The sequence below is a fragment of the Ursus americanus genome, chromosome 12 (genome assembly GCF_024610735.1).
Source record: "Ursus americanus isolate L20-20 chromosome 12, mUrsAme1.1.p, whole genome shotgun sequence".
Taxonomy (NCBI): Eukaryota; Metazoa; Chordata; class Mammalia; order Carnivora; family Ursidae; genus Ursus; species Ursus americanus.
In genome coordinates this window covers 49,193,551-49,207,096 of record NC_142138.1, presented here as the reverse complement: position 1 = coordinate 49,207,096, position 13,546 = coordinate 49,193,551, and the positions used below count along the sequence as shown (strand labels likewise).

At 34.3% G+C, this 13,546-nt stretch overlaps 1 long non-coding RNA gene across 1 annotated transcript in view; it reads right to left on the bottom strand.

Annotated features, from left to right (window-relative positions):
• Positions 1–3,855: 3,855 nt before the first annotated feature.
• LOC123794882 (uncharacterized) overlaps positions 3,856–13,546 on the bottom strand; it is a 234,225-nt gene continuing 224,534 nt past the window's right edge. Inside the window, exon 3 of the long non-coding RNA XR_015726209.1 lies at positions 3,856–3,954. This is a non-coding gene — a long non-coding RNA (uncharacterized LOC123794882). The remainder of the gene's footprint in view (positions 3,955–13,546) is intronic.

The window sequence follows — 13,546 nt, the reverse complement described above, 5'->3', positions numbered from 1 at the left end:
TGTCCCGTGCCTGGCCCTTAGAAGCTTTATTGTCTGTGGTACTAACCATTTCATTTTACTACTCTCCTTTTTATTTGTACTTTTTCAAAAACATCTCTGTTCTTAATTTTAATCAAGATATTTCTCAGAGACATTTTGTTTAATAACTACGTTTATTTTACAAAATAGAAAAGTTTTCTTATTGTTTCTATTTTGTTATTTTGGATTCGCTCTTTTATCACTTCTTTTGTCTTTAGTTTTACTCTTTTTGTGATCCTGGTTTCCTGAATGGAATGCTCCACTCATTTTTTTAAAATTTCCTTTTTGTAATAAATGCATTTAATACTACTTCTTCTAAGAGATGCTTAGCTGTATCTCATAAGTTTTGATACATAATGTTTTCATCATTGTTCAATTTTAACTATTTTCTGATTTCCATTATCATTTTTAAGCTCCTTTTCATCATTATTTCTTCTTTAAATTGTGATCTTATAATTGTAACTTCCAAATGGGTTTTTTACATTGTTGAGACTTAAAAAAGCAGGGCGCTGTTAGCAATGGGAATGAGATTTACACAACATAATTGTTGAAAACTATAGGCAGTTTTATATATTTCATGTGTAGCAAACCTTGGCCTTGTAATTCCAGTCTTCTACTATAGGTGCACCAAATGTTCATATTCAAGCTAGTGAGAAGATATAAAATAAAACATAGGAGAGACCAGGAAGTACAAAAATAGAATAAAAAATAAAGCTAAGAAAAAATTTAGTCTGTCAATGTTTTTGCTGTGGTCCTAAAGCTGAACTTCATGGTAGTCATAACACAAATAGTGAACACTAACCTAAATTTCCTATGAGGAAAATACGAATATATTCTTTAGAAAATAAGTTTTTGGTTTTGTTTTTTTTTAAGATTTTTTTTACTTATCTGAGAGAAAGAGCAAGCATAAGCTGGGTGAGGGACAGAGGGAGAAGCGGGCTCTCTACTGAGCAGGGAGTCCAATGAGGGGCTCGATCCTGGAACTCCAGGATCATGACCTGAACTGAAGCAGACACTCAACTGACTAAGCCACCCAGGTGCCCCTAGAAAAGAATTTTTGGTAGGGATACTATTTATACCCTCCTCATAGAGTATTTTGAGGTCTAAATGAGAACAATTATATAAAACACGGAGCATATTATTATTATTATTTTATTTATTTATTTATTTATTTATTTATTTATTTATTTTACAGAGAGAGAGACAGCCAGTGAGAGAGGGAACACAAGCAGGGGGAGTGGGAGAAGAAGAAGCAGACACCCAGCAGAGCAGGGAGCCCCATGTGGGGCTCGATCCCAGGACCCTGGGGTCATGCCCTGAGCCGAAGGCAGATGCTTAACGACTGAGCCACTCAGGTGCTCCAGAGCCACCCAGGCGCCCCCATATTATTATTTTAAAATTGAGATAGTTCTTAGACTTTAATACATAGAGTTTCCAGATGCTAGTGGAAATACAAATATTTAATTCTCTATACTCTCCTATCTTGGTTTTACTTTTGATGAAGGAAGAACTATTTAACTAAAAGCAAATGAGTGATTAAGTCCTATAAAGGAGGCATAATAGGTTACTAACACATGCCCATATTTAATGTAGGGAAGTCATCTGTGGTATTCCTCCCTGGAGAGGAAATCATAAAGCCCGATTTCAAGTGCTGTCATTGCCACTTAGTAAATGTGCATCCTTTGGTGCATAACTTAGTGTTTCCTGGGTCACTTCTTCATCGGTAGAACTGAGGGATTTGGGTGGACGATTTCTGAGGTCCCACCTGTGCATTTACTCTGTAAGACTCTTTGCCCCTTGCTTGTGCTACTTTCTGAATAGCTCAAGACAACGGCATCATCAAATTTGGAATCCATCATGGCCCAGAAGTCTGAGATTAGTGGGAAATGTGGTAGTAAAGTTCCAGTGTATCAACAAATCAATATCTAACTGCCATTTTGCCGTCTTCAAAATGCAGCCCTTTATATCAACAGAATGATACAGAGCTCTGTTTATTGGAAAGCAATCTAAAAAGAGTGATTTAGAGAGAAAAGCTCAAGGAAAGATAAGCAAAGTCAAGGAGAAATACAAAGGTGACTTATAAAATTGACCCAAATCAGGAATCAAATTGATGTTAGGATTGGAGCTAATATTTACAGTTGCTTAGAAAAAAAATTCCCCTGCAAGAAGAAAACAACGTTTGAAAGGATATTAATTTGTTAGATGTCTTTAAGTATTTATAAAAGGATATGGAAAAAGAAAAAGAACTGAAAGCCCTGAATCTCTTCGGTTATTTTAGAGTAGAAATTAAGTGCACAGATTGAATGAGGCTTTTGCATGCAACTGAAACAGCCACACCTACCCAGCATTTTCCTTTGTTCTCCTTAGCCAGTCTAATTGTTTCATATAATAAAAACATCAGTTACTTTTAGTTTTTTTTTAACTTACAAGCAAAAGATATCATTAGTGTTGCTAATAATCCCTTTCATATTTCATGAACAAATAAATTGTGCAGGTGTCCAATCAGAATGAAATAATCCTGCACCCTAGGGGAAATTCCATGTAATTCCCTCACACTACCTTGCCTCTGTGACTCACCTTTCTAAGCAGAGTTCACATATGTGTTCTATTTGGTTTTTATTTCCAGTAACTCATAAAATAGTGAGATGGGAGAATGTGGCATGTTCCCTTCTATTTTATTGTGAGAGGTAGATCTGTTGATATAGGGTGAGCTGAGGGGGAAAAGAATAAACACATTTAACTGATTCCAAATATGTTATTTTCATTGATGATTTCCTGGTTTTAAAGTCGGGATATTTTGATTGAGCCTTAGAAGAATTGGACTTTTCATTCTTTAGCTTACCACGGAATTATCCCAGCTGGGGATCCAAAATAAAATTTGCTGCATGTACTTGGCTCAGCTTTCTGTAGATTTCAAATAGAAACATTGAAGCCCTGTGGGGAATGATGAACTGTCATTGATTTTGAAGTGAATTATCAACTATGCCACTGGGATGATAGATAAACCTCTAGCAGTTGAATATTACCCTCAAAAATGGCAAGACTTTAAAATTTTTCCAAATCCCCTCAAAAAAAAAACCCCAGAAAACATAAAATCTGTGCCAATCACCTTTAAGAACTCATTCAACTTATATTATTGGGGAAACTAAGTTCAATTGTCTCATTTAGTCTTTAGTATAAGAAGAAAAAATTACATTAGTAAACAATATGCATCTTCCCTTCTGACTTAGGCAATTCTATCATAGGTATGACTATACAGCTTGTTTCTATAGATACTACCTTTATGATATTTTGATTCTGCAAAGGCTTTGTCCATCAATACTTAGAGGTTGGTTGGTTGGTTGTTTGTTTGATATATCTTCTTAAGTTTAAAAGTCTGACAAATCTTAAGCTTAAAATGTTTGCCAGGTGAAATGCTCCCAAGTTCTTAATTTTTTTGGCAGGATCTGAAAACATTTGCTCTGACCCCCTAGAGCTAGAAGTATTGATTTTTTAATGGGTACACTTTTCTCAAATGGAGTCCATCGCTTAAATCCAACATCCGCTCCTTTCTTGAAGGAGCAGTTTCTTGTTTCCAAGTAATTACTGTTCCCTTTTTTGCCACTGATATTGCTGTGTTTAAGAATCTATATATTCTCTCAAGGAAATTTAAAGTTAGTCTTCCATGCCAGAAAGCAAAGAGGCAATTGGATGTTAATAATTAATGTTATCATAAAAGTTATAACACAGAATTTTAAAATACAGAATTTTGTAACATAGAATTTTGAATTTTATTCTATAATAAACATACCTTATATCTTTTGAGATCAGCTGGGTATTTCTCTCCAGATTGGGGTACATAGGGCCACTTCTTTTTTTTTTTTTTCATTTTGTACAGATTCTTTCAAGAAGTTAGGGATTGCAGAGACTGACAGAAATGAAGATTTCTTACTCTACCTATATAAAAAATAAGAAAAGCATTTTGAGAGTAAAGAAGTCATGGTACCCGTTTGACCAGAAGTTCTAATCACTTACATTGTTATTCACATAACACTAGGCCATCTGCCAATAATCTAAGATGTATGATGGTAGATGGTGATGGAACAAAGTATTCTTTCATGAATTTGCAATATATCTATTGCCTTAGGCAAGGTGGAGTTGAGACTTGCCTGTTCTCTCTTAGTTCTTTTAGCAGCCCTGGACAAGATGTAGCTCATCCATCCATTTTGTCATCTACCTCCTAAGATGACCTTGCTCATAGACTAGGCTACTGGCCAATATTCATTAATTTAAAAATAGCCATCTGATACTTCATTAATTCAAGGGCATTTTGTTCCAGCGCTGCACAGTTCTGAAAGAGTATTTCAACCAGAGAAAGTTGAGAGTGCATGGTGTGGTAGAAAATCACAAATAGCTCAGTGGAACTAAAACACAGCATTCGAGAGATTCATTATGACGGACGGGGCTGGAGAAGTTTGAAGGAGGGGTCACCAAAGATGGAAGGCATATTGTCAGGTGTCTTATATGCCGTAGGGAAGAGTTTGGACTTGATTCTGAAAGTTGGAGAGGCCCTGAGTGACACTGAGCAGGAGAGTAACATATTAGTGAATTGTTGTTTTGGTTTGTTTTGTTATTTTGTGAAAGTTCATTCTGGAAACTCTATGAAGAAAAGCTTAGAGCAGGAGAAACAGAAGGCCATCTGATCAGTTAGATAGCTCTGTATCAACTTATTTAAGAAATCTGAATTCGTAATGAAAGCAGCAACTCTGAATTGATGTAAAAAGATTGAAAAGATGTTGAGAATAGAATAGGTAACATGTATTGCTTGATTAGATAAGGGGATATAGAAAAAAGTTGATATTGAAACTGACTGCAGACTCTGATTTGGGTAACTGAGTGGAATTTGAAGTCTGTTTCTTTATCTTCTATACCAACACACAATTTTTCAAAAATGTTTAAGGTGGCTTACAAAGAATTATAATTAAGATCAAAGGAAAAAGAAAAAGAGGCATATAGAAAAGTATGGTCTTATAACAAAATAAAATAAAACCAGAAGTGGCATGAGTACATGAACAAATTTAATGAAGGCTTGAAAACTTGTTAGAGATGGGTCACAAATCGATTTAGCACAAGCTGTTTAGTAGGTTATTCAGTAAGAGGAACATGATCAGTTACAACATCCAGGCAGCTCCCTGGAAGGTAGCAACAAATCCGCTGGCACAGAAACTCATAACTGCTTCCAGTCCTGCAACCAGAGAAATTCACATCCAGGAAGTAGTGCCATTCACCAAAAGAGGAAGCAGGGAAGGAACAGACTTTAGAGGGAAATAAAACTAATTCATTCAGTCTCATAAAATGTTAACTCACACCCTCTTTATTTTTTTTTTAAAGATTTTATTTATTTATTTGACAGAGAGACAGCCAGCGAGAGAGGGAACACAAAGCAGGGGGAGTGGGAGAGGGAGAAGCAGGCTCCCAGCGGAGGAACCTGATGTGGGGCTCGATCCCACAACGCCAGGATCACACCCTGAGCCAAAGGCAGACGCTTAACGACTGCACTACCCAGGCGTCCTACACACCCTCTTTATTAAATGGATTTCTTACTTCTTCCAAATACTCTTTCCTTAATGTCCAACACTTGTGCTCTTTTGACTCCTGACTCAGTGGACCACAAAACAAACATTTTTTGAGCATCTACAATATATTTTGCCAAAGCAATTTCCCTTGTATGAACTCCTTCCCTCTTTGTCTTAACAGCCCTGCTTCTCCTTTAAGCCCTGACTCATTTCCTAACTTTTTTATGGTGTAAGTAATCTATACTACATTTTAACAATTGTGTAGGCTGGGCCCCTTAGTCCCTAAATATTTGAAGTCTTTCCTGTCTATTTGTTATCACCTCCACCACCAAAATTCTGTAAGCCAGCTTTTCTAAAGTGTGAAATGTGTCCCCTGGTAGTACTTGAAATGATTTTGGGAAATACACGAACATGGTCTTAAATAAGATGGAACCACACAGCAAGAAAACATTATTCTTTCAATTCTCCCTCATATATTCAGACTACTTCAAGAGGAAAGGCTCATTTTTGTTTGTTTTTAGAACTAATTTCCTTTAAACCAAAAGCTAATAGGTCTCCTTTTACAGCCTCTTAACAGTCAATGTTATATAGCTAGAATTAAATAATTTATTTGTTTTAGTTTTATTGTATTACTTTTTATTATCAAAAAACTTTTGTAAAAATTTAGGACAGTGAAATAGAACTTCCTTTTAAAATACATTTATTTTATTTAAGAACCGAATTGAGTGGTTTAATGATGATACTAAGGAATAAATATAAATGATGTGCAAATATGGGAAAAAATCTTTTGAAAGTATTATACTTGTTTCATGGATATGGTAAAAATCAGAAACCTAAGATGCAGATCACTAAGTCTGGAAAACACAACTAGGATCCCCACCAAGCCAGACTACTTGCCTTTCTACAAATACACTTTGCTGTTTCAGACTTCTGTGCCTTTGCTGTGCTGGTGCCTTAGCTTGTGTATCTCCCCCAGCCTTTTCCACTTAACTTAGCTTCTGCATCTACTCCGATATGAAGCCTTTACTTATCTTCTTTTATTTATCTTGTATAAAGTCCTTTATTAAACTATAGTGCAAGTATCTGTCCTAATATCGAACTCCCTAACTGATTGCAAATTCTTTGTAGGCAGGGACAGGTGTTACTCATCTTCAAATCTCTAATTTCTAGCAGAGTGACAGATACAAAATAAGCAAACTTTTGATGAATGAATTAATAAAAATTTTGCTTATCTCTTTCAGAATAATATCATTGTTACTAACATTGTTAATTTTTAAAATATTCAATGCAAATGGTAATAATCATTCTAGTCTGCGTGCAAGTGGTGTGAGTATGTGGGTGTGATTTTTTGCAGAAAAATGAGTATGTACTTAATGAACCAAACTGTATACTTAAAAAGGGTACAATGGTAAATTTTATGTTTGTAGATGCTTACCCACAATTAAAAAAAAAACTTTACAGAAGATAAAAACAAAACAAAAAAGAAGATAAAAACAATATTTCAGATTTTAATATTATTAATTGGGTCACAATTTTCCCTGTGCTCACATTCCCTTTAGATGGACTAACTACAAATCAGTTTAGGAATTCACCAGAAATTATTATATTAAACATCAGAATCAAGATGGGTTTGTTTGGGGGGATACAAATAAAATCAAATAATGAAGGTTAATCACATGCAGTAGAGTCATTTAGTAAGTAGTATGCATAATTCTTTAGTGAGTGGTGAGTGAGTCAAATGTTACTCATTTATGACTTGCGTGTCTGTGTTAAAATTAATCATGTTTTCAATATTCAGATAAATTACGCATTGTCATTAATATATTTTCTAAGCATAGGCTCTTCGATAATAGAAACCAGTGGGAACTAGACTTAATTTTTTAAAATGTTCTTTTCTGATAAGAATTGGGAGTTAGAATGTGGCTACAGTGCCTAAAGGCCTGAATTTGAGTACCTGAAGGTAGTTGGGACAAGTAACTGACTGAGAACTCTGTCCCCTGTCGATGATGCTTCTCTTAGCATACCTGCTTCATCTTTCTCATTCAGTTGGCTTCCACAAGATAGTCAAAGTTGGTGGCTCCTAGCTCCTATTCTATTTCCAACCACATTGAGGGTTGAGTCACTAACTTGGTCTTGATCCTGACCTAGTCTAATCAACTATGCCCAGAGCAGGAGTATCTTGTTTTACAAAGATGACTCTAGGAGCCAAATCCTACGGGTTGGGGAAGGAATAACACAAGGGTTACTGTGAGTGAGCAGACATCCCAAAAGCTGTCTACTATCTGTGCTCAGGCTTTCATCAAGTCCACCCTGACCATGACCAAAGTGCTAGGTGTGTCTAGCCACTATGCCTCAATAATATTGAAATTATTACTTCAATAATTTGAAAGAAAGGATGAAACAACAATTGGTCCAACACTTTCCCCCCAAAACCTGAAGAGATGGAGGAATGTCACCCACCTGAAAAGTAATGCTTCCCACTCCATAAGCCAGATATTCTCTATCATATCCTTTTATTTTTCCCTACATGTGTTTTTATTTGAATTATCCTGTCCATATATGTTAGCTTGTTTACTGTTATCTCCACTTCCCACCCCAAGAATGTAAGCTTCATTAAAGACCTTACTACTTTCTTCACTATTATATCCTTGGTGCCAAGAAGAGTTTCTGTCATATAATTACTGTTTAGGAAACACACATAGTCTCCAGCTTACAATGGTTCAATGTAGGAATTTTTGACTTTACAATGGTGTGAAAGCAATACATGTTCCACAGAAACCGGTAAGATTCTGAATGTTGAGCTTTTCCCTAGCTAGCAATATGCAGTGAGATCCTTTCCCAAGATGCTGGGCAACAGCAGCCACAGCTGCCAGTCAGTCTCCTGATCACAAGGGTAAACAACCCGTACAATTACAACCATTCTGTAACATCCAATAATTCTGTTTCTCACTTTTGGTACAGTGTCCAATAAATTACAGGAGATTTTCAACACTTTATTATAAAATAGGTTTTGTGTTGGATGATTTTGCCCAACTGCAGGCAAATTTAAGTATTCTGAACACATTTAAGGCATGCTAGGTTAATCTACGATATCTGGTAGGTTAGGGGTATTAAATGCATTTTGACTTACAATATTTTCAATTTCAGGATGGGTTTATTGAGACATTACCTCATCATAAGTTGAGGAAGATCTGTATTTGTTAAATAATTTAAAAATATCTTACATTCAGAATGCACTTTAAGAAATAAGTGAATGTTAAAATATAATTTACAAATAATAGAACTATTAAAGTTTCACCAACATCAGAAAGGGCTACAGGGGATCTCACTTAGCACTTTATAAAATGTATTAAATCACAATTCTTTTCAGAATAAAATTTATCATGTGATGCTTTAAAAATTTTATCTAAAAAATTTGCATAGCATATGGTGAAGTTGTTTGAAATAAAATGGTTTAGACCAATTTATTATTAAAGATTTTTATATAATTAGTTTCAATGCAGACTTTCTAGTATTCATCATACATAAAGAAAATTTTGAATTTGATCTATTGAAAATTTTCCCATTCTGTTTACTTTAAAATAATTGTAACAGAAAGTATATAAGTATGCATTTCAAAATAAAATAAACTTATTTAACTTTTATCATTGTAAATGCATTTACAATTTAACTACTTGCTATAGTATCAAGATAAACAGAAACAGCTTCCATGACCTCATACTTGGAATTTTTCTATTTTTTACTCTTGCAAAAATGGTTTTGTTTTATATTTTTTAGTATTTGTATTTTGTTCCTAAACAATAAAAAAGGGGAAGTTTTATCAGATAGCCATGCCTAAGTACTTCTCAAAAAAATTGGTATCAGGGGTTTCTGGCTACATAAAGGTAAATGCATTATGTGCATTGTCCTCACCTCTTCATTTCCCACTAACGGGAGAATTAAAGAACAAAGTGTGTAAAGTCTTGAAGACAAAGAAAAAGAGAAAACACTTTAATGGACCAGTTAGTTCAACAAAGAGTTTGTAGGCTTAAAGCAGGTGGATGGTATGTGAATGAGCTGGACAGAAGGAGCTTCAATCTTGTGTTCTTGCAGATTGGATAAGGACTTATCCACAGGTGCTTTCTGATTTGCCACAAAGAAACGCTGAGGGCATTGAGGCTCGGAGTGAGCTGGTATAGCAGATCTGTGAGGGTGGTACATGGCTGAACAGAAGCAGATTGCTTAGGAAGCTGTAAATGGAGTGGTACCTGTGGTGCCCTCTTCTCCTCCTACAACCATTCAAATTCCAAATCTCTCTGGCATAGTCCAGAGGTGTGTTCTCGGGATAATTTAAGCAGAAGATGCCTGGATTATAGAATGCTAAGCATTCCAGAGGGTTGGGGTAATATATACAGACTGAGTAAAAAGTCTGCATACTGAAAGACAACCTTGCTCTATTTCCAGAAAAACTGTGGGCATTTAATCTCTTCTGAAAAAATTAAAGGTCTAACAGAAAGATCTTACAATTCTAACAAATTGTAAAGTGGGACTAGCACTAAATTAAATGGTCAGATTACTGCCTAATTGGTCATGCTAGGGTGAGATCCACCAGGCTTGACCTAATCAGCTTTTTAAGAACTACACTTTAAAATATGAATGAGCAGACAGAAAACATCAGATGTTTGAGGAAACTTCCAAATGAATGAGGGATACTAAAAAACAAACAAAAAATCCCCATACAATAAATGGAATTCTAAGAAAATGGAGATGAGACAGGAAAAGCTAAAAATTTCAAACAAACATTATAAGCACTATGATATCAGATAGGTAAAATATTGCTTCCATCAAAGAACATGGTACTATGAAAAAATAATCAGGAAACATGAAATAGACATATAAAAATTGTAAAAGGAGAGTGGAAGATAAAGCTAAGTAAATTTCTCAGAAAGAAAAAATAACACATAAATGGACCATAGAAGAAAAAAACATCTATTAACACTTTGACCAAGAGGGGTCCAGAGAAGCAGACAGGAGAAAATGGGTAGTGGTGTTGAGGACTATCAAATTAATAATAGAGGAAAATTATCCAGAGGTGAAGATCAAAAATCACCAGATTGAAAACTATCATAGACTATCACCTCCAAACCCCCTAAAAGCTACAGCATCAGCAAAGTTTGGAACACAAAAATTAAGGAGATTCCAACAGCTTTCAGAGTGAGCATACATGCACAAGGTTGGGAGCTGCATTCACTAGAAAGCAAACAAACAATAAAATAAACATTTCTACCTTCATGAGGCTTATATTTTAGATAGGGGAGACAGAATATAAACAAAATGAGTAACTTATGCTAGATGGTGGGAACTATAGATAAAAATGAAGCAGAAATGGAGTAGAGGGCACTTAGGAATAAGCATATCACAAATAGTATGGTTTAGACAGGATCCCAGTAGACTTGTTCATTTCTCATATTTTACTTGAGATAAATGTATTGAATGCAAATCAATTCAGATTTAAGAAATTTTAAAATATAAGCAACGTGCTTACCATTTAGTGTGCAGCAAACAAACACTTAATAAAACCTAGCTAAAATAGTAGTTATTCTAATTCCTTCCTCTAAACTTGCTCTCTTAGAGGTAATATTTTTTATGGAGGAATAAGAATAGACTTTGGAGACTGAGACACAGGATGCAAATCTGAATTCTACATTGCATACTCATGTAGGTTTGGGTGAATTACATAACCTCCCTAAGGCTGCGTCCTCAGTTGTAAAATAAAAACGCTACTGATTATCTGATAGCATTCTGGAAAAGATGTATAAGGACAGAATATACCATGTTGTAACCATAGTTGGAACTCAATAAATATGAGGTTTTACCCCTCCTCCTGTGCTGTTTTTTCCTTCACAGTTGTGTTGGCCTGCCTTATTATCCTATTTCAAGCTTATTCCATACCTCTAATTGCAAACAATAAAGAGTGCACTTATCATGATGAGCACTGAGTAATGTATAGAATTGTTGAACCACCATATTGTACACCTGAAACTAATGTAACTATGTTAACTATACTGGAATTAAAATTAAAAACTTAATAAAAAATAAAAATTAAAAAAACAGAAACAATTATTGTTGTCTTGCCCATTAACTAGAAAAGAACTTATTGGTGATTAATTTATACACTGTTCTAACAGATATTTATTTATTTCCCATTATTTTGTCTTTAACAAATGTTTTATTATATATATATATATATATATATATATATAGACCAAAATGTGATAAAAGTAGAAAGCTATACATAGGAATCTCTAGCTTAACATTATTAATCCATTCAGACATTCTTTGCAAAGAAAAGGAGGGGGAGGGAGGGAGAGAGAGAGAGAGAGAGAGAGAGAGATAAAGAGAAACCAAGAAACACTCTTAACTATACAGAACAAACTGATGGCTACCAGAGGGGAGGTGGGTGGAGGAATGGGTGAAATACGTGTGGGGATTAAAGAGTACACTTATCACAGTGAGCAATGAGTAATGCATAGAATTGTTGAATCACTACATTGTACACCTGAAACTAATATAACACTGTTAACTATAGTGGAATTAAAATTAGAAACTTAATTAAAAAATATCTAGCCAGGAGGCATTTTCTAGTACTTTAAGAGGGAAAATTGATGCTGGTCAACTCCAAACTCCTAATTAAAAGCTAGGGGGGAAAAGGCCTGTATATAATAACAAATTATTACATTAGGAACATGGAAACCATCACTTTGTAACCATCAAACAACATGCTTGTAAAAAAACAAAACAAAACAATCTCTGCGTATGTAATGCCAGGACCTCCCTTAATACCAGCAACATTTAAGAATCATAATCACTTTATTGTTGTTTTGTTGATACTTTTCAAATACTCTATTTACTACTAATTATAATTGGATTGTATTTCAAGACTTTTCCCATAAAACTTTTGTTTTTCTAATTTGTATTGAGTTCCAAGGATGTCAATATAAAATTTCCATATGTAAACATCAGGTGAAAAAATTACTGAAGGATATTTACATTCTGGGAACTTTGAGCATTGAAATTAAGAAGGGTTTTTACTGGGAAAACATTATTGTGGAGACATTCTGCCAGTGTGCAACTACACAGGCTCCAATACAGTTCCAATTTAAAGGGAAAAGTTTGAATGCTTACTTTACTGATATTCTCAAACATAAAAATTGAAATAGATACCTCTATTGTCTTATACAACCTGACCTTACTAGAAGAACAATTACTGTTTCAGAATCACAATTTAGGACGCATTGTTCTAAGGCAACACCTTTATTTTATAGGATAAAATTTAGGTCCAGTGAAGTAAACTGATATACAAAGACATGTATTATAAGTTAGTGGCAGGGCTGAATATAGCAGTGGAAATCCTTGTTCTGCACTCTTTCTCATAAAACGTTATTGAATTATGTTAAATTTTAAGGGAAGGCTTTCTTTGGAACCAGAGCCTTTGGATTAAGATAATTTTCTTCGATAATTTTCTCCTCTTATTCAAGAATTGCCAAACATTGCAAGGAACATATTTACATTCATATTTAGAATTTTATTTCAACTTTAAAAAGTAATATACTTAGGATAGATATCTCAACAATTGTGAAAATTCAAGTGATTTTTGTAAAGATAAGTGGTATTTCAATTTCACAAATTTATAAAAACAATTTCCAACTTTACAAATTAACTAGGTTTTCAAGTTTCAGCTTGAGTACATTTTAAAGTTCAGGTATTTATTTATGATCTTTGGCACTATATAAAACTCAGGCAAAATACTAGTTTCTCCCAGGATAGGGAACTTGTGCTTGATTTAATTTCTTTATCAATACCAAAATTCATCCTAAATTCTTAAACGTCATCAAAGGTACTTTATCAACTAAATTTCTATCAATTTCAAAGCTGTACGCATTCCATACTAAGAATTTTTATTTTTATTATTTATTTATTTATTTAAGATTTTA